Genomic DNA, 27,386 nt, shown 5'->3' with positions numbered 1-27,386 from the left:
TGCCACACTGTGGGAGGGGCAGTACTGAGGGAGGACCACACTGTGGGAGGGGCAGTACTGAGGGAGCGCCACACTGTGGGAGGGGCAGTACTGAGGGAGCGCCACACTGAGGGAGGGGCAATACTGTGGGCGTACCACACTGCGGGAGGGGCAATACTGTGGGCGGACCACACTGCGGGAGGGGCAGTACTGAGGGAGGACCACTGGACAGTAGTGAAGAAGGATTCAACTGCAGCATTGGGAAGGGAGCTTCAAGATGAACCATGTCCTTTCTGGGTGTCCAAGAAGAAAGAGTTGGTCTGGCAAGGGACTGTAGATGCTGGAATCTGGAGCAACAAATTGCACGCTGGAGGAACTGAGCAGGACAAGTAGCATCTGTGGAGGGGAGAATAATTTGCATTGTTTCAGGAAGGCAACTTGCAAGTGGACCATATTGCATCCATACCATCGCAATGTTAAAGAAACATTTAGATAGGTACATGGATAGGACAGGTTTAGAGGGATGTGAGCCAAAGGCAGGTAGGTGAGACTAGTGTAGATGGGGCATGTTGGTCGGCATGGGCAAGTTGGGCCGAAGGGCCTGTGTCCATGCTGTATGACTCAATGACTCAATGACTATGACTGAGATTGGAGAGGGGAGGTAGCCGGGAAGAAGAAAGAGTTTGCAGTGTTACTGGAGAGAGCAGATGCAGGGCTTTGCAAAGAACGCACGTGGGTTCAGTCGGCCACATAGGCTCCTTGTGTGCGGTGTCCATTCTGTGACCCTGCTGACAGAGGACAATAGACAATAGGTGCAGGAGTAGGCCATTCAGCCCTTCGAGCCAGCACCGCCATTCAATGCGATCATGGCTGATCACTCTCAATCAGTACCCCGTTCCTGCCTTCTCCCCATACCCCCTCACTCCGCTATCCTTAAGAGCTCTATCCAGCTCTCTCTTGAAAGCATCCAACGAACTGGCCTCCACTGCCTTCTGAGGCAGAGAATTCCACACCTTCACCACTCTCTGACTGAAAAAGTTCTTCCTCATCTCCGTTCTAAATGGCCTACCCCTTATTCTTAAACTGTGGCCCCTTGTTCTGGACTCCCCCAACATTGGGAACATGTTTCCTGCCTCTAATGTGTCCAATCCCCTAATTATCTTATATGTTTCAATAAGATCCCCCCTCATCCTTCTAAATTCCAGTGTATACAAGCCTAATTGCTCCAGCCTTTCAACATACGACAGTCCCGCCATTCCGGGAATCAACCGAGTGAACCTACGCTGCACGCCCTCAATAGCAAGAATATCCTTCCTCAAATTTGGAGACCAAAACTGCACACAGTACTCCAGGTGCGGTCTCACCAGGGCCCGGTACAACTGTAGAAGGACCTCTTTGCTCCTATACTCAACTCCTCGTTACGAAGGCCAACATTCCATTGGCTTTCTTCACTGCCTGCTGTACCTGCATGCTTCCTTTCAGTGACTGATGCACTAGGACACCCAGATCTCGTTGAACATCCCCTCTTCCTAACTTGACACCATTCAGATAATAATCTGCCTTTCTATTCTTACTTCCAAAGTGAATAACCTCACACTTATCTACATTAAACTGCATCTGCCATGTATCCGCCCACTCACACAACCTGTCCAAGTCACCCTGCAGCCTTATTGCACCTTCCTCACAATTCACACTACCCCCCAGCTTAGTATCATCTGCAAATTTGTTAATGGTACTTTTAATCCCTTCATCTAAGTCATTAATGTATATCGTAAATATCGTAAAAGTGGTGCAGCCAGCCACACTGGGGTTGTGCTGCTTTTGGAGGTGTCGGCAAGGCTAACCAGAAGCACATTGATGCCGGGGAACAGGATTAGCAAGATGCCCTGACGCTGACTGATGCTGGTCTCTCCTCGCTCCAAAGGTAAAGGGTTAACAGGGTCTCTAGGAGCTGCTTGTCTCTGCAGGTTGGCCCGGGCGCAGGGAGAGGGATGTATCAGAGGCTGATGAGGCCCCAGGGTGCAGGGATGGGGAGGCTGATTGTACAGGCAGACATCCGGAGTGAGTGCCAATGATATGGAGGGAATGCGAGCCGGAGGCAGGAGCACAGCTGGAAGGCCCCGGTGCTCAGGCAACTCCTGGCCTGGAGACTGGACCTCCCACTGCCTGCCTTCCCCACCCTCACCCCCTCACCCACACCCTCGTCCTGAGGTTTAGGTTCACCCCGCCCGGCCACTCCCTCTTCTCCCCTCTCCCATCAGCCCAGAAGTGTGAAAACGCACACCTCCAGATTCAGGAACAGTTTCTTCCCAGGCAACTGAACCATCCTATCACCAACTAGGGAGCAATCATGAGCTACTATCTACCTCATTGAAGAACCTCAGACTATCTTTGATTGGGCTTTACTGGACTTTATCTTGCACTAAACATTATTCCCTTTATCATGTATCCCGAGACTGTGGATAGCTTGATTGTAATCATGTACAGTCTTTCCACTGACCGGTAAACACGCAACAAAAAGCATTTCACTGTACCTCGGTGCACCTGACAGTAAACTAAACCAAACTGGCCTATTACTGTCACGTGTGCCAAAGTACAGCGAAAAGCTTTGCTTTGCATGCTATCCAATCAGATGAGATAATACTATACATAAGTACAATCAAGTTAAACTCTAATACAATAAATAGAGCAAAGGGGAAGCTGCAGGATGCAGAATATAGCATTGTAGCACATCAGTTCCAGAGACAAAGCCCAAAGTCCACGTTGGGGTGGAGGTGTATCGGACAATATCCTAGCTTATGGAAAGACTGTTCAGAAGCCTGATAACAGAGGGGAAGAATGTTTCAGAGCCTGGTGCAGCACGTCTCTTGAGGAGGGGAGGGAGGGTAGTTGCAGCCTGTTGTTCCCCCTCCTATCCCCTGCCTATGTTGCCTGTTGTACCTGTCTCATACAGCAGGGAAACAGGCCCTTCGGCCCAGCTTCTCCATGCTGACCAAGATGCCCCATCTACTCTGGTCCCCCTGCCCGCATTTAGCCCATATCCCTCTAAACCTTTCCTATCCACGAACCTGTCCAAATGTCTTTTAAGCTCCCTGTGTCTTTGGTTAAAGGAAGCCGGGGAAGTACAGGGGGGCAACTCAGACATGTGGGTGGTGGAGAGGGAGGAAGGAGGGGGGCACCTGGGGTGGAGCAGACGCAGTGGTCAGACTGAGTGGTAGGTCTCTGGACTGAGTGGTAGGTCGTCAAAGGGTTAACGCTGCAACCTATCCCCGTTCTCCACTGGTGCGTCTTCAGACTGCAGGAATTCAGCGGATGAGTTGCTACTTGCTCGGTCCCATTAATGGACCTGCCTGGAGGCGGCATCTGCTCTCTCCCCCCGCCCCCCCATCTCCCCAAAGGCACCTTCCCGTCAGTTGCACTCTCTGCACCCCCCGCTCTCAGCCGGTGTCTCTACGTTGCCCAGACAGGCCGTGGGCTGGCTGAGCGGCTTCGCTCACATCCCCAACCTGACATGTGCTGCAGAGGTGCAGAGACAAAGTGCTGCAGACTCTGACAGTGAGACACAGGGCAGGTACACCACGGGACACCTCTGCCCCACGGACATCAGAGACCATGGAATCTGGAGCAGGGGGTTGGGTACCATGAGACAAAGACATAGGAGCAGTATCAGGCCATTGCAATTCCAACGAGTCTGCTCCACCATTTAAATAATGGCTGATCTATTTTTCCCTCTCAATCCCATTCTCCTGTCTACTTCTCTATAACCTTTGACACTCTTTTTAATTATAAAAAACATATCAATCTCCATTTTAAAATACTCAATGTCTTGGCCTCCACCGCCATCTGTGGCAATAAATTCCACAGATTCACCATCCACTGGAGATAGAAATTCCTCCTCATCTCAGCCTCATCTCATCCGGATAACCAAGACATGGCAACACTCCGATAATCCAACACACTCTGGACTCTGCTGCTGCTGGACGGTTGGACGTTGCTCCTATTAAGAACTCAAAGCACTTTTAAGACAGTTTTTAAAAATTAATGTTACATGGTTATATAATGTTTGCGATTAACCCAGTGCGTTTAAAGGGAGACACAAGGAACTGCAGATGCTGGGTTCTTGAGCAGGAAAAACACAAAGTGCTGGAGTAACTCATCTGGTCAGGCAGCATCTCTTGAGAAAATGGACAGACGATGTTTCGGATCGGAACCCTTCTTCCGACTGGTGTAGTAGGGAGGAGAAAGCTGGAAGAGTGGTGGGGGTGGGACAATGCCCGGTGAGTGATAGGTGGATACATGAGGGGGTTGATTGGTGGATGGGTAAATAAGGAGACAGAAGGCTGTGATATGAGGAGAAATGGATAGGCATGAAATGTGAGGCCAGAGGATGGAGTATAGATGGAAGGAGACAGGGGATGAGGAAGAGGGGAGAGAGAATAGTGGGAGACATGGGTGGATATCCAGGTGGGGCACTGGGAAGTGAGGGTGGGGAAAAGAGAGGGGGGAGTGTTGGTTAGTTAACTAAAATTAGAAAACTAAATGTTCATACCTTTGGGTTTAGTTTAGTTAAGAGATCCAGCATGAAATCAGCTCATTCGGCCCACTGAGTTCACGCTGGCCATTGAGCACCCACACACTAACTAGTTCTATGTTATCACATTTGCATATCCTATACACTGGGGGATATTGACTGAAGCCAATGAACCTACAAATCTGCACATCTTTAGAATGTTATCTCACATAATGACCTGCCTCTGATAATTTCTCCTGCCTCTCCCTTCTTTCAGTAACCACCCCCCCCCCCCTCCCCCTACAATCAGTCTGAAGAAGAGTCCCGACCTGAAATGTTACCCATCCAGGTTCTCCAGAGATGCTGCCTGACCCGCTGAGTTACTCCAAAGCTTTGTATCTTTTTTGTTGTAAGCCTGCATCTCTGCCGGTTCCTTGTTTCTGCATTACCTCACAGGTCTGAGATCACTTGCCCTAGTTGGCAATACACTGAAAGTGGGCGTCGAGCTCACTGGGAGAGTAAAGTTGATTTGTAGGATGAGTCACAGCCCTGCCTCACACACCTCACCCGGTCGGTCAGTGTCAACACCAGCTCCAGCAGCTGGAGGCACGGAGTGAACTTCACTCTTCCTGTCAGGGAGAATGTCACCTCTCCTTGGCACTGATCTGTGTAACACTCTCAGCCCCCCCCCCCTGTATCCCCCTCCAGCCCCTATACTCCCCCTTAATAATCCCCTCCAGCCCCCACACCCCTCCCTCCCTCCCTCTGTAACCCCTCCAGCCCCCTACACCCCTCCCTCCCTCCCTCTGTAACCCCCTCCAGCCCCCCACTCCCCTCCCTCTGTAACCCCCTCCAGCCCCCCACACCCCTCCCTCCCTCTGTAACCCCCTCCAGCCCCCCACTCCCCTCCCTCTGTAACCCCCTCCAGCCCCCCCACACCCCTCCCTCCCTCTGTAACCCCCTCCAGCTCCCCACCCTCTGTAACCCCCTCCAGCCCCCCACACCCCTCCCTCCCTCTGTAACCCCCTCCAGCCCCCCCACACCCCTCCCTCCCTCTGTAACCCCCTCCAGCCCCCCACTCCCCTCCCTCTGTAACCCCCTCCAGCCCCCCCACACCCCTCCCTCCCTCTGTAACCCCCTCCAGCCCCCCACTCCCCTCCCTCTGTGTCCCCTCCAGCCCCCCACTCCCCTCCCTCCCTCTGTAACCCCCTCCAGCCCCCCACTCCCCTCCCTCCCTCTGTAACCCCCTCCAGCCCCCCACTCCCCTCCCTCCCTCTGTAACCCCCTCCAGCCCCCCACACCCCTCCAGCCCCCACACCCCTCCCTCCCTCTGTAACCCCCTCCAGCCCCCCACACCCCTCCCTCCCTCTGTAACCCCCTCCAGCCCTCCACTCCCCTCCCTCTGTGTCCCCTCCAGCCCCCCACTCCCCTCCCTCCCTCTGTAACCCCCTCCAGCCCCCACACCCCTCCAGCCCCCCACACCCCTCCCTCTGTAACCCCCTCCAGCCCCCCCACACCCCTCCCTCTGTAACCCCCTCCAGCCCCCCACTCCCCTCCCTCCCTCTGTAACCCCCTCCAGCCCCCCACTCCCCTCCCTCTGTAACCCCCTCCAGCCCCCCACACCCCTCCAGCCCCCACACCCCTCCAGCCCCCACACCCCTCCCTCCCTCTGTAACCCCCTCCAGCCCCCTTACTCCTCTTCCCTTCTGTCACCCGCTTTGCTTTTCCTTCCTTCCTCTGCCTGGCTGAAGTTTGGTGACCGGTCCCGATGCCTGCCAGTTTATTTGTGATTCTCGCCCTGTGAGTCCCGGCATCTCCCCGGGATCCATGAGGCAGATTGTTGTGGTGATTATCTAATGAAGCCGGCACGGCTCTGCCTCCTGAGAGATGTCTGTGCGAGCTGCCGGCTCCTGGCTGAGATGAAAGGATCCAGAAACCATTATAAATGTATGACCTTCAACGTGACGGGCTGAGATTGGCATCTATGCTCATTCTTGTCGATTTAGTCACTCTGTTCTGATTCTGGGTGTAACTGGCTGCCCCTGGTTTATTGCATCTCCCATTCTCACAGGTTCCCAAGACTTCGACAAGCCGGTCTGCCAGCACATTGCGACCGTGTGCAGCACTGCTGGAGGTGCTGTCTTGTGACTGAGATGCTTGCACACAGCTAATTACTTTGGCTTATAATAAACATGAAAGTCAAACTCATTTTAGTTCATAAGTTCATAAGTGATAGGAGCAGAATGAGGCCATTCGACCCATCAAGTCTACTCCGCCATCCAATCATGGCTGATCTATCTTTCCCTCTCAACACCATTCTCCTGCCTGCTCCCCATAATCCCTGACACCCGTACTAATCAAGAATCCATCTGTCTCTGCCGTAAAAATACCCAATGACGGCCTCCAGAGCCTCCTGTGGCAATGATTACCACAGACTCACCACCCTCTGACGGAAGAAATTCCTCCTCATCTCTTTCCTAAAGGTACGCCCTTTAATTCTGAGGCTATGACATCTAGTCCTAGACTCTCCCAATAGTGGAAACATCCTCTCCACGTCCACTCTATCCACGTCCACTCTATCCACATCCACTCTATCCACGTCCACTCTATCCACGTCCACTCTATCCACGCCTTTCTCAGTGAAACTTACCCTGAACACTTACAGTGACACCCCATTACCAAGGGATGCTTCTGGAGGCTTCTGGAGGCTGCTCTGCATTTAATTGGCCTCCTTTGGTGTTGAGTGAGGCCATTGGGAACTAGTGTCTAGCAGCCCAATAGGATTGCACTGATGGGTGGCAGTGGATGTACATGGAACACAGAACAATACAACATAGGTACAGGCCCTTCGGCCCACAATGTCTGTGCTGGACATGATGCCAAGTTAACATGATCTCATCTGCCTGTACATGATCTATATGCCTCTATTCCTTGCACTTCCATGTGCTTATCTAAAAGCCTCTGATACTCCACTATCGTATCTGCCTCCACCACCCCTGGCAATGCGTTCTAGGCCCCCACCACACACTGTGTAAAAACGTGCCCTGCACAACTCCATTTAACTTTCCCCCTCTCGCCTTATAGTGTTGGACACTTCCAGCCTGGGAAAATATTCTGACTGTCTACCATATCTATGCCGCTCATAATTTTATATACTTCTATCAAGTCTCCCCTCAACCTCCGATGTTTCAGTGAATTTGTGGAATTCTCTACCTCAGAAGGCAATGGGGGCCGATTCACTGGATGCATTCAAAAGAGAGTTAAATAGAGCTCTTAGGGCTAGCGGCATCAAGCGATATGGGGAGAAGGCAGGAACGGGGTACTGATTGTGGATGATCAGCCATGATCACATTGAATGGCGGTGCTGTCTCAAAGGGCCGAATGGCCTACTCCTGCACCTATTTTCTATGCATCTATGTAAAACAATCCAAGTTGATCCAATCTCTCCAAACCCTCTAATCCAGGCAGCATTCTGGTCAACCTCCTCTGCACCCTTTCAAAATCCTTCACATCCTTTCTGTAATGGGGCGACCAGAACTGCACACAATACTCCAAATTCGGCCTAACTAAAGTCTCATAGAGCTGCATCATGGGCTTCCTGACTCTTATATTCAATGCCCCGAGCAATGAACGCAAGCATACTATATCCCTTCTTTACCACCCTACACACTGCACATCTTCACCACTTGTATACCACATGCCTTCTTTACCACCCTACATACTATATGCCTGATTTACCACCCTATATCCCACAAGCCTTTACCACCCAATATACCATGTCTATTTTACCAGCCTATATACCACACGCCTTCTTTGCCACTCTACATACCAAATGTGTTCCCTTACTACCAGGCTGAGGGAGGGATGGGGAGTAGAGAAGGCAATGGCTTGATCCACCATGGGTCACGGGACCATCTGTTCCATTCCAGTGTTTCCCCTCTCATCAGAGTGGCCCAGTGGGTAGAGCCGCTGCCTCACTGCCCCAGAGACCCGGGTTCGATCCTGACCTCTGCCGCTACCTGTGTGGAGTTTGCTCGTTTTTCTGTCTGTAACACTGACTGCGCGGGGAGCCCCCATTTTCTCCTACGCCCCAAAGACGTGCGGTCGGCGGGTTTACTGGCGGCAGTGAACTGCCCCGTGCGTGTGGGTGAGTGTCAGGATTGATGTGGTGAGAATGGAAAGTACAGATGGAGCTTAGTGTGGGATTGGGCTAAATAGAAACATAGAAAATAGGTGCAGGAGTAGGCCATTCGGCCCTTCGAGCCTGCACCGCCATTCAATATGATCATGGCTGATCATCCAACTCAGTATCCTGTACCTGCCTTCTCTCCATACCCCCTGATCCCTTTAGCCACAAGGGCCACATCTAACTCCCTCTTAAATATAGCCAATGAACTGGCCTCAACTACCTTCTGTGGCAGAGAATTCCACAGATTCACCACTCTCTGTGTGAAAAAAAACTTTCTCATCTCGGTCCTAAAAGACTTCCCCCTTATCCTTAAACTGTGACCCCTTGTTCTGGACTTCCCCAACATTGGGAACAATCTTCCCGCATCTAGACTGTCCAACCCCTTAAGAATTTTCTAAGTTTCTATAAGACCCCTCCTCAATCTTCTAAATTCCAGCGAGTACAAGCCGAGTCTATCCAGTCTTTCTTCATATGAAAGTCCTGCCATAAATGGGTGCCTGATGGTCGGCAGGCACCTTTAGGTTAGTTTTTAGTTTAGTTTAGAGATACGGTGCAGAAGCAGGCCCTTCAGCCCATCGAGTCCGCACTGACCAGCGATGCCCGCTCATTAACACTATCCTACACACACTCATTTATACCAAGCCAATTAACCTACAAACCTGTACGGTTTTGTAGTGTGGTAGGAAACCGAAGATCTCGGAGAAACCCCACGCAGGTCACGGGGAGAACGTATGAACGTACAGACAGCACCATAGTCTTTGGCGCTGCAAGGCAGCAACTCTGCCGCTGCACAACCGTGCTGCCCCTGGTGGGCCGAAGGGTCTGATTCCATCCTGGTTGACCCTCTGGCTTCTTGAACAGCACCTTCCCCACCAGCAGGAAGGACACACCAGGAGCAGATCTGTCCACCCCCCACGCCAGGCCAATCTCCCCAGTGACCCCACCGCCCCCACCCCCTCCCCTGGGGCAAGCGGGGATGTGCACTAAATGCAACACACACACACCCCCTGAATGAACGCTGACACGCTAATGACCATGGCATCCACTGTTGCCATGGCAACCCTGCCTGATGCTGACAACGTGGGTAATGTGGGCAGGTAAAAATGCTATTTCCTCTTTCCCCGAGCTGTTTAAAAAAACAATGCATTGCTTTATTCAGTCAACAAGCAATCCAGTTTCTCTGGCTTTGGATTAGTTACGTGGGTTGCGGATTAATCTCCGAAGTATCGCCAGAAGCTGATGTGTCAGAGTCAGGCAAGTATCCTGGGATGATGCCCGTAACTGGAGCACAATCTATGGGGCTGGTGCGGAACTCCCACCCAGGGCACTAGCTGTGCTCTTTGGTCCCATTTAACAGGCAATACTTGGACTGCACACACGCACATGCAAACATACACAGACATATGTGTGTGTGTGCGCGGTCCAAGTGTTCATGTGTGTGTGTCAGAAAATAACTGCAGATGCTGGTACAAATACAAATCGAAGGTATTTATTCACAAAATGCTGGAGTAACTCAGCAGGTCAGGCAGCATCTCAGGAGAGAAGGAATGGGTGACGTTTCGGGTTGAGACCCTTCTTCAAAGAAGGGTCTCAACCCGAAACGTCACCCATTCCTTCTCTCCTGAGATGCTGCCTGACCTGCTGAGTTACTCCAGCATTTTGTGAACAAATGTGTATGTGTCTGTACATGTGTTTACGGTGTGCATATAAAGTCATAGAGTCATAGAGTGATACAGGGTGGAAACAGGCCCTTCGGCCCAACTTGCCCACACCGGCCAACATGTCCCAGCTACACCAGTCCCACCTGCCTGCTTTTGGTCAAATTCTTACTCGCTGCAGTTGAACAGGCCCATTAACGCAATAACGCGCAGATAATATAGAATAATCATTAGTCCATATAATTAATATGGTCAAACACATGCACACACACACACACACACAAAGAAACACATGTGCAGCCAACACTTGGATTGCACACACGCACATGCAAACATACACATACACATGTGTGTATGAATGAACGTGTGCGCAGTCCAAGTGCTCGTGTGTGTGTGTCTGTGCATGTGTTTGTTTGTGTGTGTGCAGAAAGCGAATGGTATGTTGGCATTCATAGCAAGAGGATTTGAGTTTAGGAGCAGGGAGGTTCTACTGCAGTTGTACAGGGCATTGGTGAGACCGCACCTGGAGTATTGTGTGCAGTTTTGGTCTCCTGATCTGAGGAAAGACGTTCTTGCCTTAGAGGGAGTACAGAGAAGGTTCACCAGATTGATCCCTGGGATGGCGGGACTTTCATATGAAGAAAGACTGGATAGACTCGGCTTGTACTCGCTGGAATTTAGAAGACTGAGGGGGGATCTTATAGAAACATATAAAATTCTTAAGGGGTTGGAGAGGCTAGATGCGGGAAGATTGTTCCCGATGTTGGGGGAGTCCAGAACCAGGGGTCACAGCTTAAGGATAAGGGGGAAGTCTTTTAGGACCGAGATGAGAAAACATTTCTTCACACAGAGAGTGGTGAGTCTGTGGAATTCTCTGCCACAGAAGGTAGTTGAGGCCAGTTCATTGGCTATATTTAAGAGGGAGTTAGATGTGGCCCTTGTGGCTAAAGGGATCAAGGGGTATGGAGAGAAGGCAGGTACAGGTTACTGAGCTGGATGATCAGCCATGATCATATTGAATGGCGGTGCAGGCTCGAAGGGCCGAATGGCCTACTCCTGCACCTATTTTCTATGTTTCTAAATATGGACAAACACATGCACACACACATAAAGAAATCCATGCACAGCCACACACAGTCACACACAATCATGAACAACAGTTGTACTGCACACACTCACGCGTGTCCACAAACATCCAGACATACATACAAACACAAACACATGGGTGTATGAATATGTGTGTGTCTAGCAACTGTGATCTCCATGTACTGTGTCTTTATTTGCACTACGGACTTTGTTTTGTGCACTATTGTGGTTATTGTAATATTACTTTATTGGACTATTGATTATTCTATATTATCTGCGTGTTATTGCGTTAATGGGGCCTGTTCGGCTGCAGCCAGTAAGTATTTTGATTGTTCCGTTGTCAGTACATGTGACAATTAAACATTCCTGACTCTCTTGACACCTGACCAACCCGCACGTGTTTTGGACGTGGAATAGGTAGGAGTGCTTATATGTCGTAAACCAATTTCTCAAAGCAACTCATCACCACGGACATTAGTGCCACGGGTCGGTAATTATGGAGGCATGTCACCTTAACCCTCCCTCCTGGGCTCGGTATCATTGATGAGTGTGTCTGTGCGTTTGTGTGAATGTGAGTCCGTGTGAGTGAGGGTTTGTGTGAGCCCATGTGTGTGCGAGTCTGTGAGTTTGTGAGTGTGTGCCCATGTGTGTGCGAGTCTGTGAGTTTGTGTGAGTGTGAGCCCATGTGTGTGCGAGTCTGTGAGTGTGAGTTTGTGTGAGTGTGAGTTTGTGTGCATGTTTGAGTCTGTGTGTGAGTCTGTGTGAGTGAGGGTTTGTGTGAGCCCATGCGTGTGCGAGTCTGTGCGAGTGTGAGTTTGTGTGAGTGTGAGCCCATGTGTGTGCTAGTCTGAGTTTGTGTGAGTGTGCATGTGCATGTTTGAGTCTGTGTGTGAGTCCGTGTGAGTGAGGGTTTGTGTGAGCCCATGTGTGTGCGAGTCTGTGAGTCTGTGTGAGTGTGAGTTTGTGTGAGTGTGAGCCCATGGGTGTGCGAGTCTGTGAGTGTGAGTGTGAGTTTGTGTGAGTGTGCATGTTTGAGTTTGTGTGAGTGTGAGTTTGTGTGAGTGTGAGCCCATGTGTGTGCGAGTCTGTGAGTTTGTGTGAGTGTGAGCCCATGTGAGTGTGAGTTTGTGTGAGTGTGCATGTTTGAGTCTGTGTGTGTGTGTGTGTGTGTGTGTGTGTGTGTATGTGCGTGTGACCCCTTTCCCATGCACAAACCCACCCCGTTCCCACCCCATTCCTGCCTGAGTTCAGCCACAATTCCCACCCATATCCCCACCAACAATGCAGTAGAGGTTAGCCCGGCACTCTGTGTCGGTGTGGAGAGCTGTGCACACGTGATCCTGAGCCGCTTGAAACAAGTGAAGGAAGCGGGGCTCGGTGCGGGCTGCAGGTCTGGGAAGGAACCTCATCCCTGGGGACAGAGTGTCGCACATCCTGACGCACTTTCTCAAGGAGTCAAGGAAGGGAAGCTCCTCTGTAATGTTTGTCAGTGCTATAAATAGCCAGCTTGCAGTCCAGCTCAGGGCCGGCAGCGCTTCCCCAGGGGACCGTTCCCACGCAGGCAGCAGCTGGACTCTAATCCTCCTGCCTCTCCACTGCCTCCTGCCACAACACCCCCTCCCCGTGGCTCAGTGGGGCAAGTGCAGCTGGGGCATCGGGTGGCACCTCATTCACACCTGGGCCACAGGCAGGGCACGGTGGGGCAAGTGCAACTGGGGCATCGGGTGGCACCTCATTCACACCTGGGCCACAGGCAGGGCACGGTGGGGCAAGAGCAACTGGGGCATCGGGTGGCACCTCATTCACACCTGGGCCACAGGCAGGGCACGGTGGGGCAAGTGCAACTGGGGCATCGGGTGGCACCTCATTCACACCTGGGCCACAGGCAGGGCACGGTGGGGCAAGTGCAACTGGGGCATCGGGTGGCACCTCATTCACACCTGGGCCGCGGTCCACGGGCAGGGCGCGGCGGCTTTGGGGAGGGTGCAGGAGAAGTGTCGGTGGGAAGAGCTGCTCACCAAATTCCCACCTTTCCTGACCCCTTCCCACCACATTCCCACCCACTAGCCCACCCCATTCTCACCTCGTTGTCAACCCATTCCCACCTCATTCCTAACCCCTTCCCACCCCATTCCCACCTCATTCCTAACCCCTTCCCACCCACTAGCCCACCCCATTCTCACCTCATTCCCAACCCATTCCCACCTCATTCCTAACTCCTCCTCACCCACTAGCCCACCTCGTTTCCACCCCATTCCTGGATGTGGTGGGACAAAGGGGCTGTTTCTACACTGTACAACATACTCTAATGTTGTAGGAAAAAAATAACTGCAGATGCTGGTTTAAATCGAAGGTGGACACAAAATGCTGGAGTAACTCAGCGGGTCAGGCAGCATTTCTGGAGAGAAGGAATGGGTGACGGTTCGGGTCGAGACCCTTCCTCAGTCTGATGTCAGGGGAGGGGGCGGGACAAAGATAGGATATAGTCCAAGACAGGAAGACTAGTGGAAGAACTGGGAAGGGGAAGGGATAGAGAGGGAAAGCAGGGACTATCTGAAGTTGGAGAAGTCAATGTTCGCTGGGGTGTAAACTACCCAAGTGAAATATGAGGTGCTGTTCCTCCAATTTATGGTGGGCCTCACTCTGACAATGGAGGAGGCCCAGGACAGAAAGGTCAGATTGGGAATGGGAGGGGGTGTTGAAGTGCTCAGCCACTGGGAGATCAGGTTGGTTAAGACGGACTGAGCGGAGGTGTTCAGCAAAACGATCGCCGAGCCTGCGCTTGGGCTTGTTGATGTAGAGAAGTTGACACCTGGAACAGTGGATACAGTAGATGAGGTTGGAGAAGGTGCAGGTGAACCCCTGCCTCACCTGGAAAGACTGTTTGGGTCCTTGGATGGAGTCAAGGGGGGAGGTAAAGGGACAGGTGTTGCATCTCCTGGGGTTGCAGGGGAAAGTACCTGGGGAGGGGGTGGTTTGGGTGGGAAGGGACGAGTGGGCCAGGGGGTTTCGGAGGGAATGGTCTGTGGAAAGCAGAAAGGGGTGGAGATGGGAAGATGTGGCCAGTAGTGGGATCCCGTTGAAGGTGGCGGGAATGTTGGAGTATAATATGTTGTATGCGACGGCTGATGGGGTGGAAGGTGAGTACAAGGGGGATTCTATCCTTGTAATGAATAGGGGGAGGGGGAGCAAGAGCGGAGCTGCGGGATATTGAGGAGACCCTAGTGAGAGCCTCATTTATAATGGAAGAGGAGAAGCCCCATTTCCTAAAGAATGAGGACATCATCGATGCCCTTGTATGGAACACCTCATCCTGGGCGCAGATGCGGCGTAGACGGAGGTCTCTACAAGACATAGGAGCAGAATTAGGCCATTCAGCCCACCGAGTCTACTCTGCCATTCAATGATGGCATCCCTTCACCCACCCCAGATCCTAGTGCCCACAGTCCCGCCCGACGCTGGGGCAGTGTGGTTGGGTAAAGGCACTGCCCTTCAGGAACATCACTGGGAATCGCTGGGCATCCACTGCCAAGCTCAGCCAGCCTTGTCACTCTAGCACTTTGTGTCTATCTTAGCAAAAAGGAGAGGTTGGAAAAGCTTGGAGCATCAGAGGGTGAAGGCAGCCCTGATAGAAGTTAAACTATGAGTGAAATAGACAGGGTGGACAGTCAGAACCTTTTTCCCCAGTGTGGAAAGGTGAAAGACTGGAGAGCATAACTGTATGGTCAGATGGGTAAAGTTTAAAGGAGATATGCAGAGCAAGGTTTATTTCACACAGGGATGGGTGGGTGCCTGGCACGCACTGCCAGGGTGGTTGTGGCAGGAAATACAATCGTGGTGTTTGAGGCTTTAGAGAGGCCAATGGATATATATACATGCAAGAAATGCAATGATCACATGCAGGTAGAGGAGATCAGTTTGACGTGGCATTATGTTCAGCATGGACTTTGTGGGCCGAAGGACCTGTTCCTGTGCTATTCCTGCACTATTCTAAGGTCTATTTTGGAAAGTACTGATAATAAAATATGGCCCAGTCTGGAGATTTCTCCCCTCTCACCTTAAAGCCATGGACGGAATATGTTAGCTGCTTCAGAAATGGCATCCTCTCTTGCCTTGTTTGCTGTTAATAACAGTGAAGCAAGACCCATTTGTCTGAAGAAGGGTCTCGACCCAAAATGTCACCCATTCCTTCTCTCCTGAGATGCTGCCTGATCTGCTGAGTTACTCCAGCATTTTGTGAATAAATACCTTCGATTTGTACCAGCATCTGCAGTTATTTTCTTACAAGACCCATTTCCAAGTCACTTTTTGAAAGTTTAGACTCATCATGAATGCTGCTCTCTCTGTATCGATTGCAATAAGTGTGACCACACTTCATCCTGAAATCGTCACCAGTAACAAGTGTTTTCTTGCACTGAGTTAATTCTCGGTGCTCAGTGACACATTGTCCTGAATTATCCAGCTCTGGGTTTAGTGCAGCTGTCCAAACCGGGTGGGAGTGACTGCCGGCTGGTCCAGCCCTGCCTGTGGCTCCCACATGGGGCCAGTGGGCTGCCTTTGAAAGCCCATTGTGCATGAGTTTCCCGGTGATGTTCCTCTGCTTGTCACCTGCGGCTGTGGCCGCCGCACCCACAGCCTGCCCCGTCCACCAGTGCCTGTACACGACCAGTCAGAGGGCCCGACATTCGGCATCGGAAGGAGGGGTCCTCCATCTCCTCCACATCTCAGCCCCTGCTGAACAACGCTCCCTCTGGGCCTGGCTCCCGGCTCCCGGCTGTGCAGCGGTTACAGGCAGCGCTTGATCTACGCACTCGTTGTGTTCATTAGTTCTAGGAGCTGAATTAGGCCATTCGGCCCATCAAGTCTACCCCGCCATTCAATCATGGCTGGTCGATCTCTCTCGCAATCCCACTCTCCTGCCTTCTCCCTATTCTCCCTATTACCCCTGACACCCACTAATAAAGAATCTATCAATCTCTGCCTTACAAATATCCAATGACTTGGCCTCCACAGCCTTCTGTGGCAATGCATTCCACAGATTCACTACCCTCTGATAAAGAAATCCCTTCTCATCCCCTTTCTAAAGGAATGTCCGAAGAAGGGTCTCGACCCGAAACGTCACCCATTCCTTCTCTCCAGAGATGCTGCCTGTCCCGCTGAGTTACTCCCGCATTTTGTGTTTACCGTCGATTTAAACCAGCATCTGCAGTTCTTTCCTACACGGTATGTCCTTTAATGCAGTTGCCAGACAGGTGTCAGATAACGGGGAGAAGGCAGGAGAAAGGGGTTAGGAGGGAGAGATAGATCAGCCATGATTGAATGGCAGAGTAGACTTGATGGGCAGAATGGCCTCATTCTGTTCCTGTCACTGATGATCTAATTCTGAGGCTATGGCCGCTGGTCTCCCAGTAGTGGAAACATTCTCTCCACATTCACTCCATCCAGGCCTTTCACTATTCATGTTGCCGGGCAGAACAGGGGCAGAGGGATTCCGATCAGCACCTTGCCATTGTCTCTGCTCATTGTGAAACACACCGGAACATTCCTCAGCCGATGCCCCGGGTGGCATGCATTGAGCCCCAGGCAGTGGCGGACAGGCCGCTCTTAGGATGGAATTTGTCATCATTCGTGTGCCCTGCAAGTAAACAAACAGAGAGCTCTCTGTGAACTTTGCTCCTCTCGTGATGCAGGGCAAGGAGGAGAGAGGGAGGACTGGAAGGCAGTTTACTCTGTACTCCTTCACTCAGCTGGGGAAAGCTGAGAGCCCTCAGCATCAAAGCACAATGGTGCAGCTGGAGGAGCTGGTGCCTCACAGAGCCGCAGACCCAGTTTGAACCTGACTTAGGGTGCTGTCTGCGTTGAGTCTGCATGTTCTCCCTGTGACCGTGTGGATTTCCTCTGGGTGCTCCGGTTTCCTCCCAAATTCCACAGACTTGGTTTTATCGGTTAATTGGCCTATAAATTGCCACTAGTGTGTGGGGATAACTCAGAACTAGTGTGAGCGGGTGGCCGATGGTCGGTGTTACTCTCGTTATCCAATTGGGAAAGCGGGTGAAACCTCTTTGGCCAGCGAGGGTGAGGATGTACAGCTCTCCCTCAACAGCTGAGGCACAAACACTAAGGCATTTCCAGGCAAACCCATGAGCATAAGACATAGGAGCAGAGTTAGGCCATTCGGCCCATCAAGTCTGCTCTGCCATTGAATCAAGGGGTGTAGAGGGCACAACAGCCAGCGTAAGGGCCATTAAACTGGCAATGTTAGGGACAGAGGGGTGAGGGCAGCAGAGATTCTGGAGGGTGGGGAGAGGTCTGGCCATGGAAGGGTTAAACTGGAGACGGTGAGTGCTGTGATAGGTACAGTATTTACAAGAGAGAGCAGGAATCTGAGAATGTTTACCAGTAACTCCGTGGCCAGTCTCCAAGTCCCTCACGTCATGTTAGCATTGGCCCAGGAACACGATGAATCCTTCACGTTAACTGCGGCCGACACCTTCAACCCCTTGGATGAGCGGGGTAACCCTGGGCACGGTGGTCCGCAGGAGAGGTGGCGGTTCCACGTCCCCTTACTCGGGCTAAAGTGGACCTTAAAGTCACTGAGAGATCTTCTAGGCAGCTTAGTTTAGTTTAGAGATACAGAGCGGAAACAGGTCCTTCAACCCACCAAATCCACGAACAACCGGTGATCCCCGCACATTAACACTATCCTGCACACGCTGGGGACAATTTACAATATTACCAATGCTGATTAGCCTACAAACCTGTCCATCTTTGGAGTGTGGGAGGATACCAGAGCACCTGGAGAAAACCCATGCAGTCACGGGGAGAAGGTACAAACTCCGCACAGACAGCACCCTTATGGGAGAGTTATACATCCTCACCAGGATGGAACCCGGGTCTCTGGTGCTGAGGCAGCAACTCTACCGCTGCGTCACCATGCTGCCCCAACTGCTGGGGTTAGTTTGCTACAAGTCCCCAAACCTGGTTCAACTGCAGGGAACTAGTCCTCACTAACTACCCCCTCGATACTCTTCGATACCCACCCCTCGGCTTCCTTTGCTACCACGTTGCTGGAAGAGAAATCCAGCTTCTCCTCAAATCTGAAGCACTCCCCACGAGGCAACGTGCTGGTAAATCTTCTCCACGCCCTCTCCAGTGTAACAGAGTGTTATTCATTTGGGAATCTAGGTGAAACCTCTCTGTCCAGAGAGGATGAGGATGTGGAACTCACTCTGAGCTGAGGCACAAACATGCAAACTCATTAGACATAGGAGCAGAATTGGACCATTCGGCCCATTGAGTCTGCTCCACCATTCAATTATGGCTGATCTGTTTTGCCCTCTCAACTCCATTCTCCTGCCTTCTCCCTGTAACCTTTGACATCCTTACTAATCAAGAACCCATCAATCTCTCCTTTAAACATATCCATTGACAGCCTCCACAGCCGTATGTGGCAATGAATTCCACAGATTCACCACCCCCTGGCAAAATAAATTCCTCCTCATCCCCTTTCTAAAGGTACGTCCTTTTATTGTGAGGCGGTGATCCTAGACCCTCCCACTAGTGGGAAATCCTCTCCACATCCACTCCATCCACTCCATCCAACACAAACACAGTTAAACGCTCAAACACGGGGTCTCACTGATATGATGAGGGGTGTGCTAGGATGGAGGCAAGGCTGTGGGGCTGAATGGCCTGTGTCTGTGCTGTATACTCAGTGCAATTCCACAGAACAAAACACTATTGTTTGAGGGAGTTGGTGGCTTTTGGATTGTCAGGGTTACCCTGACCCATGCACCATCTCCACTTGCCAGCAGTTCCTCCCATCCTCTGGGTGGTGTCCCAACGGGTGGCCCAGTGGTGCAGTGCGTAGTGCTGCGGCCTCACACTGCCAGAGATCCTGGTTCGATCCCCACCTCCGGTCCTGTCTGTGTGGAGTTTGCACGTTCCTCCTGTGATGGTGATATTTCCCCCTGGGTGCTCCGGCTTCTTCCCACATCCCAAAGACGTGGAAACAATAGAAACAATGTCCCTGCCTGTCTTTCTATCTTGATACTTGTCTCTCTTTGTCTCTGAATATATTTTACTGTCCCTCTCTCCCTCTCTCCCCCTCTCCCCTGCTTAGTCCTAAAGGTCAGAGTTAATTGCTGGGAACTTGGCAGCAGAAGAAAAGGATTCATTGACTGCAGTCCAACAGCTCCACTCTCTGTATTTCCATTTACTACCTGGCACGGAGTGGAAACCTTAGCCCGGATATTCCATTTCACCTGTTCCAGCCCAACAACATGGCCCTTGTGCATTGAGAAGCCCAGAGCTGGAGTTCAGTTGGAGGTGAAGGGCAGTCAGAGATGGCTGGGTTGGCACGGATCGATGGGACACAGAGACCCCTCTGTGGGACACCCTCTGTCCCAGCCGTCTCTGCCTGCGTGTGGAGAGGCTCCACTGAAGTGCCTCACACCTCTGGTAACCAGTTCAATCCTGGCCTCCGGCGCTTACTGTGCGGAGTTTGCATGTTCTCCTCCTGACCACATGGGTTTCCTCCAAAGGCTCCCGTTTCCTCCCACATCCCAAAGACATAAATCCCAAGCAGGTTGGTAGGTTACTTGGCCTTTGTAAATTGTTCCTAATGTCTGGGCGAGTGTAGAATTTGAGGGGGAATTTATGGGAATATATAAGGAGAATAAAATGGAATTAATGTCAGATCAGTATAAGAGGGTGGTTGAGGTTCTGTTTGGACTCGATGGGATGAAGGGCCTGTTTCCATGTTGTATCTCTTCCTGCTGTATGGACAGGAAAGGTTTAGAGAGGTATGGGGCAAACATGGGCAAATGGGACTAGCATAGATGGGGCATCTTGGTCGGCATGGAAGAGAACCTGGATCGAAGAACCTGTTTCCATGCTCCATGATTCCATGACACGTCTCGGGCCTTCTTTCGCTTTTGGACCTGAGAGGTTTCTCTTCCCTATTCTTATCCTTCTTTCTCTTCCTTATTCTTTCCCATTGAAACTGACAGCAGGAACCTGAGGATGCAGCACAGAGCACAGCTGGTCTGCAGCTGTTCTCCAACCCGTTCACCGCCCTCTCCTGGACCGCAGCCGTCTGCCAATGCCCCACCCCAATGCAGGATCACCCCGAAACCCCCAGCCTCCTTCCACCCTCACTCCCAACAATAGTGGTAGTGGTCAACTCTGCCTAAGGAACGAATAACCCTCACGTTAGACCCCTCCTTGCAGCCCGCACCTTCCAGAGCTCCCCGCTGTCCACTCAGACTGGCCTACACAGAGTGGATGTGGAGAGGATCTCCAACAATGGGAGAGTTTAGGACCAGAGGGCACAGCCAAAGATTAAAAGGACGTACCTTTAGATTGGAAATGAGGAGGGTGGTGAATCTGTGGAATAGTCACTGGGTATTATTAATGCAGAGATTGACTGGTTCTTGATTCGAAAAGGTGTCAAAGGTTGCAGAGAGAAGGCAGGGGAATGAGGTTCAGAGGGAAAAGTAGATCAACAGTGATCGAATGGCAGAGTAGACTCAATGAGCTGAATGGCCAAATTCTGCTCCAATGTCTTATAGACAATAGGTGCAGGAGGAGGCCATTCAGCCCTTTGAGCCAGCACCGCCATTCAATGTGATCATGGCTGATCATCCACAATCAGTACCCCGTTCCTGCCTTCTCCCCATATCCCTTGACTCCGCTATCTTTAAGAGCTCTATCTGTCTCTTGAAAGCATCCAGAGAATTGGTCTCCACTGCCTTCTGAGGCAGAGAATTCCACAGATTCACAACTCTCTGAGTGAAAAAGTTTTTCCTCATCTCTGTTCTAAATGACCTACCCCTTATTCTTAAACTGTGGCCCCTAGTTCTGGACTCCGCAACATCTGGAACATGTTTCCTGCCTCTAGCGTCTCCAATCCTTGATTGAATGGCAGAGTAGACTTGATGGGCCGAATGGCCTAATTCTGCCCCTATAACTTATGAATCTATGAACTTATGAACATGAACCCTTCTAATCACCTCCCTACATCTGCCCTGAAATGCCCCCATCTTGGGAGGGGGAGGGGGAGTTTTGGGCATCCCAGTGTAAGGCCATATCCCTGACAACATGGCGCAGTGCAGGGGGAACAATGTCACCGCCCAAGCACACAGGAGAGAGGAATAAACATGGAGCATTGTTTCTGCTGGCCACGGCACTCGCTCGGTAGATCAATACCATCCAGAGAGAGAGCCGTTGCCATGGGAACGTCCGCTCAGTAATCTCTCTCTTTGCTTGGCTATCGATCGGGCCTAGTGCGGCAGGCTTGTGCTTGTGACTCAGCTGGAAATATCACGGAGAAGTAAAGAGTCTGTAGAAGGGTTTTGACGAAATGTCACCCATTCCTTCTCTCCAGAGATGCTGCCGGACTGACCCACTGAGTTACTCCAGCATTTTGTGTCTATCTTAGAAGCAAAGAGGGTGCCTTTCACAGCCTGTGGCAGCACCATGCTGGCTTTCAGCAGCAGGCTTTGAAGTGTTGAACGGAGGGAGGACTGCAGGCAGTATCCCACAGGAGGCTCCCAGGGTAACGATCGCTTGTGGGATAAATATTGGTCCCAGGACTGGAACGGCACTTCAGTTACACAGAGGCATTGGACAAATAGGGATGAACTCCTCTAAGCACAGGACATGCGGGCTTAATACAGAGAGGTGAAGACACAAGGAACTGCAGACGCTGCTTTATAAGAAAAGACAGAAAGTGCTGGAGTAACAGTGGGCCAGTCAGCATCGCTGGAGAACATGGATTGGTGATGTTTTGGGTCGGGACCCTTTGGCTATCCATGTTCTCTAGAGATGTTGACTGAGTTACTCCAGCACTTTTTAATTCAGAGGGGCTTTGACAGAATCAGGAGCAGAAGCAGGCCCTTCGGTCCGACTCATCCACATGATCAGGTTTTATACCCGAGGTATTCTGCCCGCAATTGAACCATATCCCTCCAAACCTTTCCTATCCTTGTACCTGCCTACTACTCTCTTTGGCAGCTCGTTCCTTACATTCACTTCAAAGAAATTGTCCCTTAAATCTCATTCAAGTCTTTCCTCTCTCTCACTTAAACCCATGCCCTCGAGTTCTGGACTTCACTACCCTGGGGGAAAAGACTTTGGCTACTCACCTTACCAATTTCCCTCTTGATTTTATGAACTTCTATCAGTTTACTCCTCATCCCCCAATGCTTCTCCTCTGCCAGGGTGGTGGGCTGGCACTGACTTAACATGCCTGGCAAGAGACAGCGTGGGGGGAGGGAGGTATACACGATTTCTCCCACCCCGTGGGTGGAGTGGCTTTGGTGCAAGTGCTGATAGGGTCGGGGAAGGGTAAAACACTCTTGACTTGACTCATGACAAATGTGAAGGCCTACGGAAAAAGAGCAGGTCCCTGGTGGGATAACTCCGGCATGGAGTAAGGTATTGATTAGATGACTCCACTAAAGAGTAGGGTCCACTTGGATAACTGCAGTGCAGAGTAGGTTTCAGGTTGAATCACTCTATCTGTGAACAGACTCCTGGTTAGATAGACCTGCCAAAGAGCAGACACCTGGTTAGATAGCCCCAACAAAGAGCAGACTCCTGGTTAGATAGCCCCGCCAAAGAGCAGACTCCTGGTTAGATAGACCTGCCAAAGAGCAGACTCCTGGTTAGATAGCCCCAACAAAGAGCAGACTCCTGGTTAGATAGCCCTGCCAAAGAGCAGACACCTGGTTAGATAGCCCCAACAAAGAGCATACACCTGGTTAGATAACCCCAACAAAGAGCATACACCTGGTTAGATAGCCCCGCCAAAGAGCAGACTACTGGCGGATAGTTCTCCCAAAGAGCAGCACTGAGCAATGGGTTTGATGCCTCCACACCATTTTGCTTTCAACTGCAGAAGGACCTCTTTGCTCCTATACGCAAATCCTTTTGTTATGAAGGCACCCAGCTTTGTGTCATTTGCAAATTTGCTAACGTTACTTTTAATCCCTTCATCTAAATCATTAATGTATATTGTAAATAGCTGTGGTCCCAGCACCGAGCCTTGCGGTACCCCACTAGCCACTGCCTGCCATTCTGAAAGGGACCCGTTAATCCCTACTCTTTGTTTCCTGTCTGCCAACCAATTTTCTATCCATGTCAGTACCCCTCCCCCAATACCATGTGCTCTAATTTTGCCCACTAATCTATGTGGGACCTTATCAAAGTCTTTCTGAAAGTCCAGGTACACTACATCCACTGGCTCTCCCTTGTCCATTTTCCTAGTTACATCCTCAAAAAATTCCAGTAGATTAGTCAAGCATGATTTCCCCTTCGTAAATCCATGCTGACTCGGACCAATCCTGTTACTGCTATCCAAATGTTCCACTATTTCATCTTTTATAATTGATTCCAGCATCTTCCCCACCACTGATGTCAGGCTAACTGGTCTATTCCCTGTTTTCTCTCTCCCTCCTTTCTTAAAAAGTGGGATAACATTAGCTCCTCTCCAATCCACAGAAACTGATCCTGAATCTATAGAACATTGGAAAATGATCACCAATGCGTCCAGGATTTCTAGAGCCATCTCCTTAAGTACCTGGGATGCAGACCATCAGGCCCTGGAGATTTATCAGCCTTCAGTCCCATCAGTCTACCCAACACAATTTCCTGTCTAATGTGAATTTCCTTCAGTTCCTCTGTCACCCTAGGTCCTCTATCCACTAGTACATCTGGGAGATTGTTTGTGTCTTCCTTAGTGAAGACAAATCCAAAGTACCTGTTCAACGCATCTGCCATTTCCTTGTTCCCCATAATAAATTCACCTGTTTCCGTCTTCAAGGGACCCACATTTGTCTTAACTAATATTTTCCTCTCCACATACCTAAAGAAGCTTTTACTATCCTCCTTTATATTCTTGGCTAGCTTACCTTCGTACCTTATGTTTTCTCCTTATATTGCCTTTTTAGTTATCTTCTGTTGTTCTTTAAAAGTTTCCCAATCCTCTGGTTTCCCGCTCATCTTTGCTATGTTGTACTTCTCTTTTATTTTTATACTGTCCTTGACTACCTATCCCACCCCTCCACACTCCCCCACCACCTGCTCCACTCTCTCACCACCTGCCCCACTCCCTCCGCACCCCCACTACCTGCCCCACTCTCTCACTACCTGCCCCACTCTCTCACCACCTGCCCCACTCTCTCTCCACCTGCCCCACTCTCTCACTACCTGCCCCACTCTCTCACTACCTGCCCCACTCACTACCTGCCCCACTCACTACCTGCCCCACTCACTACCTGCCCCACTCTCTCACTACCTGCCCCACTCAATCAGTACCCGCCCCCTTCTCTCCGCAGGTGAGGAGCACTGGTTGAAAGGTCCGGAATGCTGGTTGAAAGGTCGTGGGGTGCTGGTTGAATGTTGGGATGCCGGTTGAAAGGTCAAACATCTGAACGGTCATAGATCTAGTTCAAAGGTCACGGTTCTGGGAGGACAGGTCAGGAGTTCTGGTTGAAAGGTCTGAGTGGACGACGGATCGGGAACTGGCTGAAAACAAGTGGGCCGGTCAGAAGCTCGTCAAAAGGTGGCAGGAATCTTATCGGCAGGCCAGGATGAAGGGCATGCACATTCTTTACAGAAATGACTTTCCTGTTGCAGTGAAAGATGTGAAGACATTGTCAATGCAGTGAACATAAATCATTGGTGGTGCCTTTGCTGCCATGGTTACGGGTTGTGGGACGGTTTGAGTGACGAGCTGTTACGCGTTGATGGGAAAGCAGTTGGCCGGGGGGCGTTTACACGTGGCAATTGATTGATGGGCTGGCAGCTGGTAACTCATCAGCGGGGAACAAGTGCCCACACGTGGATCACTGCCACGTCCTTCAGAGCCCAGCTCACAAGGCTGAGCCCTTCATCTGGCCTCAGATGGCAGTCATACCACCCAGCTGCATTTCTCCAGTACTTATCCGGCCTTCCTTACCCCCTCAACTCCATCCAGGGACCCCAACTGTCCTCTCAGGTGAGGCAGAGGTTCACTTGCACCTCCTTCAATCTCATCTATTGTATCTGATGTTCTCGGTGTGACTCGCATATATCGACGAGACCAAGTACAAACTGGGCGATCGTTTCGCTGAACCCCTATGCTCAGTCCACCTTGCTTTACATGATCTCCTGCTTGCCAAACACTTTAACTCCCCCTCCCATTCCCACACTGACTTTTCTGTCCTGAGCCTCCTCCACTGTCCGGATTTGATAAGGGAACTCAAGGTAAAGGAGCCATTAGGAGGTAGTGAACATAATATGACAAGTTTTAATGTACAATTTGAGAGGGAGAAGGGAAAATCGGAAGTGTCAGTATTGCAGTTGAGCAAGGGGGACTATGGAGGCACGAGGGAGGAGCTGGCCAAAGTTGACTGGAAAGGGACCCTAGCAGAGAACACTGTGGAACAACAATGGCAGGTATTCTAGCATATATCGACGTGAAGGTGAATCGTGGAGGTGAATCCTAGCTTACTGAACGACTGTTCAAAAGCCTGATAATAGAGGGGAGGAAGCTAATTAGTGAGTCTAGTGGTGCTAACTTTCGACCTTTTGTACCTTCTGCCAGATGGGAGCAAGGAAAAGAAGGAATGACCAGGGTGGGAGTGTTTAGAAATGCTGCAGAAAGCTTCAATGGCTTCCAAAGGCAATGCTCGATCTGTGACTGGATAATTAACATGCATGGTTAGCGATGGTGGCATTGCATGCAACATTCCCCGGAGCTCATGAATTTATCATGACCTCCCCGCAAACCCTTGCCTGCGTCCTGGGCCTTGTTTACTTCACTGTCGCCACGGTTACCGCCGCTGTTTACCACACTTCTGTTCCCAGTCCTGTCCCTGTCACCGTGCTGGATTGAGGGCCTTGCTGCAGTTATACTCCTGCTCTGCAATCCAGGCACCCTGGGCTAAAATATCCCCGGAACGCGAGTTCAAAGCTCACCGAAGCAGTTTGAGAACGTGAATTGATAAAATCAGCATCAGTAACAGTGAAACGAGACAGCTGGATATAGATCAGAAGGAACGCTGGGCAGTGGTGACAGATGGAATTTAATCCTGACAAGTGCGAGGTGATATATAACGGAAAATCAAATACGGATAGGACAAATGTAGTTAGCGGAGGGGCACTAAGGAATGCTTATGAACAGAGGGACCACAGACCATTAACATTCCAAGTCCATAGTTCCCTGAAAGTGGCAACAAAACGTGAATATGATACGGAAGGAGACATATGGCATAGGTCAGGGCAGAGAATATTAAAATTGTAGATGTTGTACCTTTATAAAGCATTGGTTGTACTACACCTGGGGTATTGTATGCAGTTCAGGTCGCTGCACTAAAGGAAGGGGCGCATCAGCTTTTATAAGAAAATAACTGCAGATGCTGGTACAAATCGAAGGTATTTATTCACAAAATGCTGGAGTAACTCAGCAGGTCAGGCAGCATCTCAGGAGAGAAGGAACGGGTGACATTTCGGGTCGAGACCCTTCTTCAGACGGCTTTGATCATATTGAATGATGGGGCAGATATAAGGGGCCTACTCCTGCTCCAATCTTCTTGTGCTCTTCTCTAGTTGGCGCTTGATGGAGCTTGCTGCGCTATCGGCTGCCAGAGCCACTGCTGTACGCTTGCAGAGAAGATTTGGAACGCTGTGAGGTTGTGTGAAAACACGAGACAAATGCAAGTCTGCCTTTTATATTAAGCGGCGAGGCGGGTTTAGGATTAGGTTTAGGATTATTATCGTCACCCGGACAAATGAAAAGATTTGTTTTGCATGCTATCCAAAAAGATCAGATAATACTAAACACAAATACAAATAAGATAAACTCGGTTACAATAGATTGAAAAAAAGAGAACAGAGTGTAGAATATACAGTGTAGGAAAATACAGTGTAGGATATACAGTAGTTCTCAGCATTGTAGCACATCAGTTCCAGAGACAAA

The 27,386-nt window shown here is 50.8% G+C and overlaps 1 long non-coding RNA gene across 1 annotated transcript in view; it reads left to right on the top strand.

Annotated features, from left to right (window-relative positions):
* The window catches only part of LOC144593896 (uncharacterized), a 69,330-nt gene extending 42,212 nt beyond the window's left edge, over window positions 1-27,118 (top strand). The window contains exon 3 of the long non-coding RNA XR_013547298.1: window positions 27,017-27,118. This is a non-coding gene — a long non-coding RNA (uncharacterized LOC144593896). The remainder of the gene's footprint in view (window positions 1-27,016) is intronic.
* The last annotated feature ends 268 nt before the right edge of the window (window positions 27,119-27,386 follow it).

Source organism: Rhinoraja longicauda, chromosome 5, assembly GCF_053455715.1.
Source record: "Rhinoraja longicauda isolate Sanriku21f chromosome 5, sRhiLon1.1, whole genome shotgun sequence".
In the NCBI taxonomy this organism is placed as follows: Eukaryota; Metazoa; Chordata; class Chondrichthyes; order Rajiformes; family Arhynchobatidae; genus Rhinoraja; species Rhinoraja longicauda.
The sequence above is the reverse complement of the archived record's forward strand: the minus strand, read 5'-3'. Positions and strand labels throughout refer to the sequence as shown.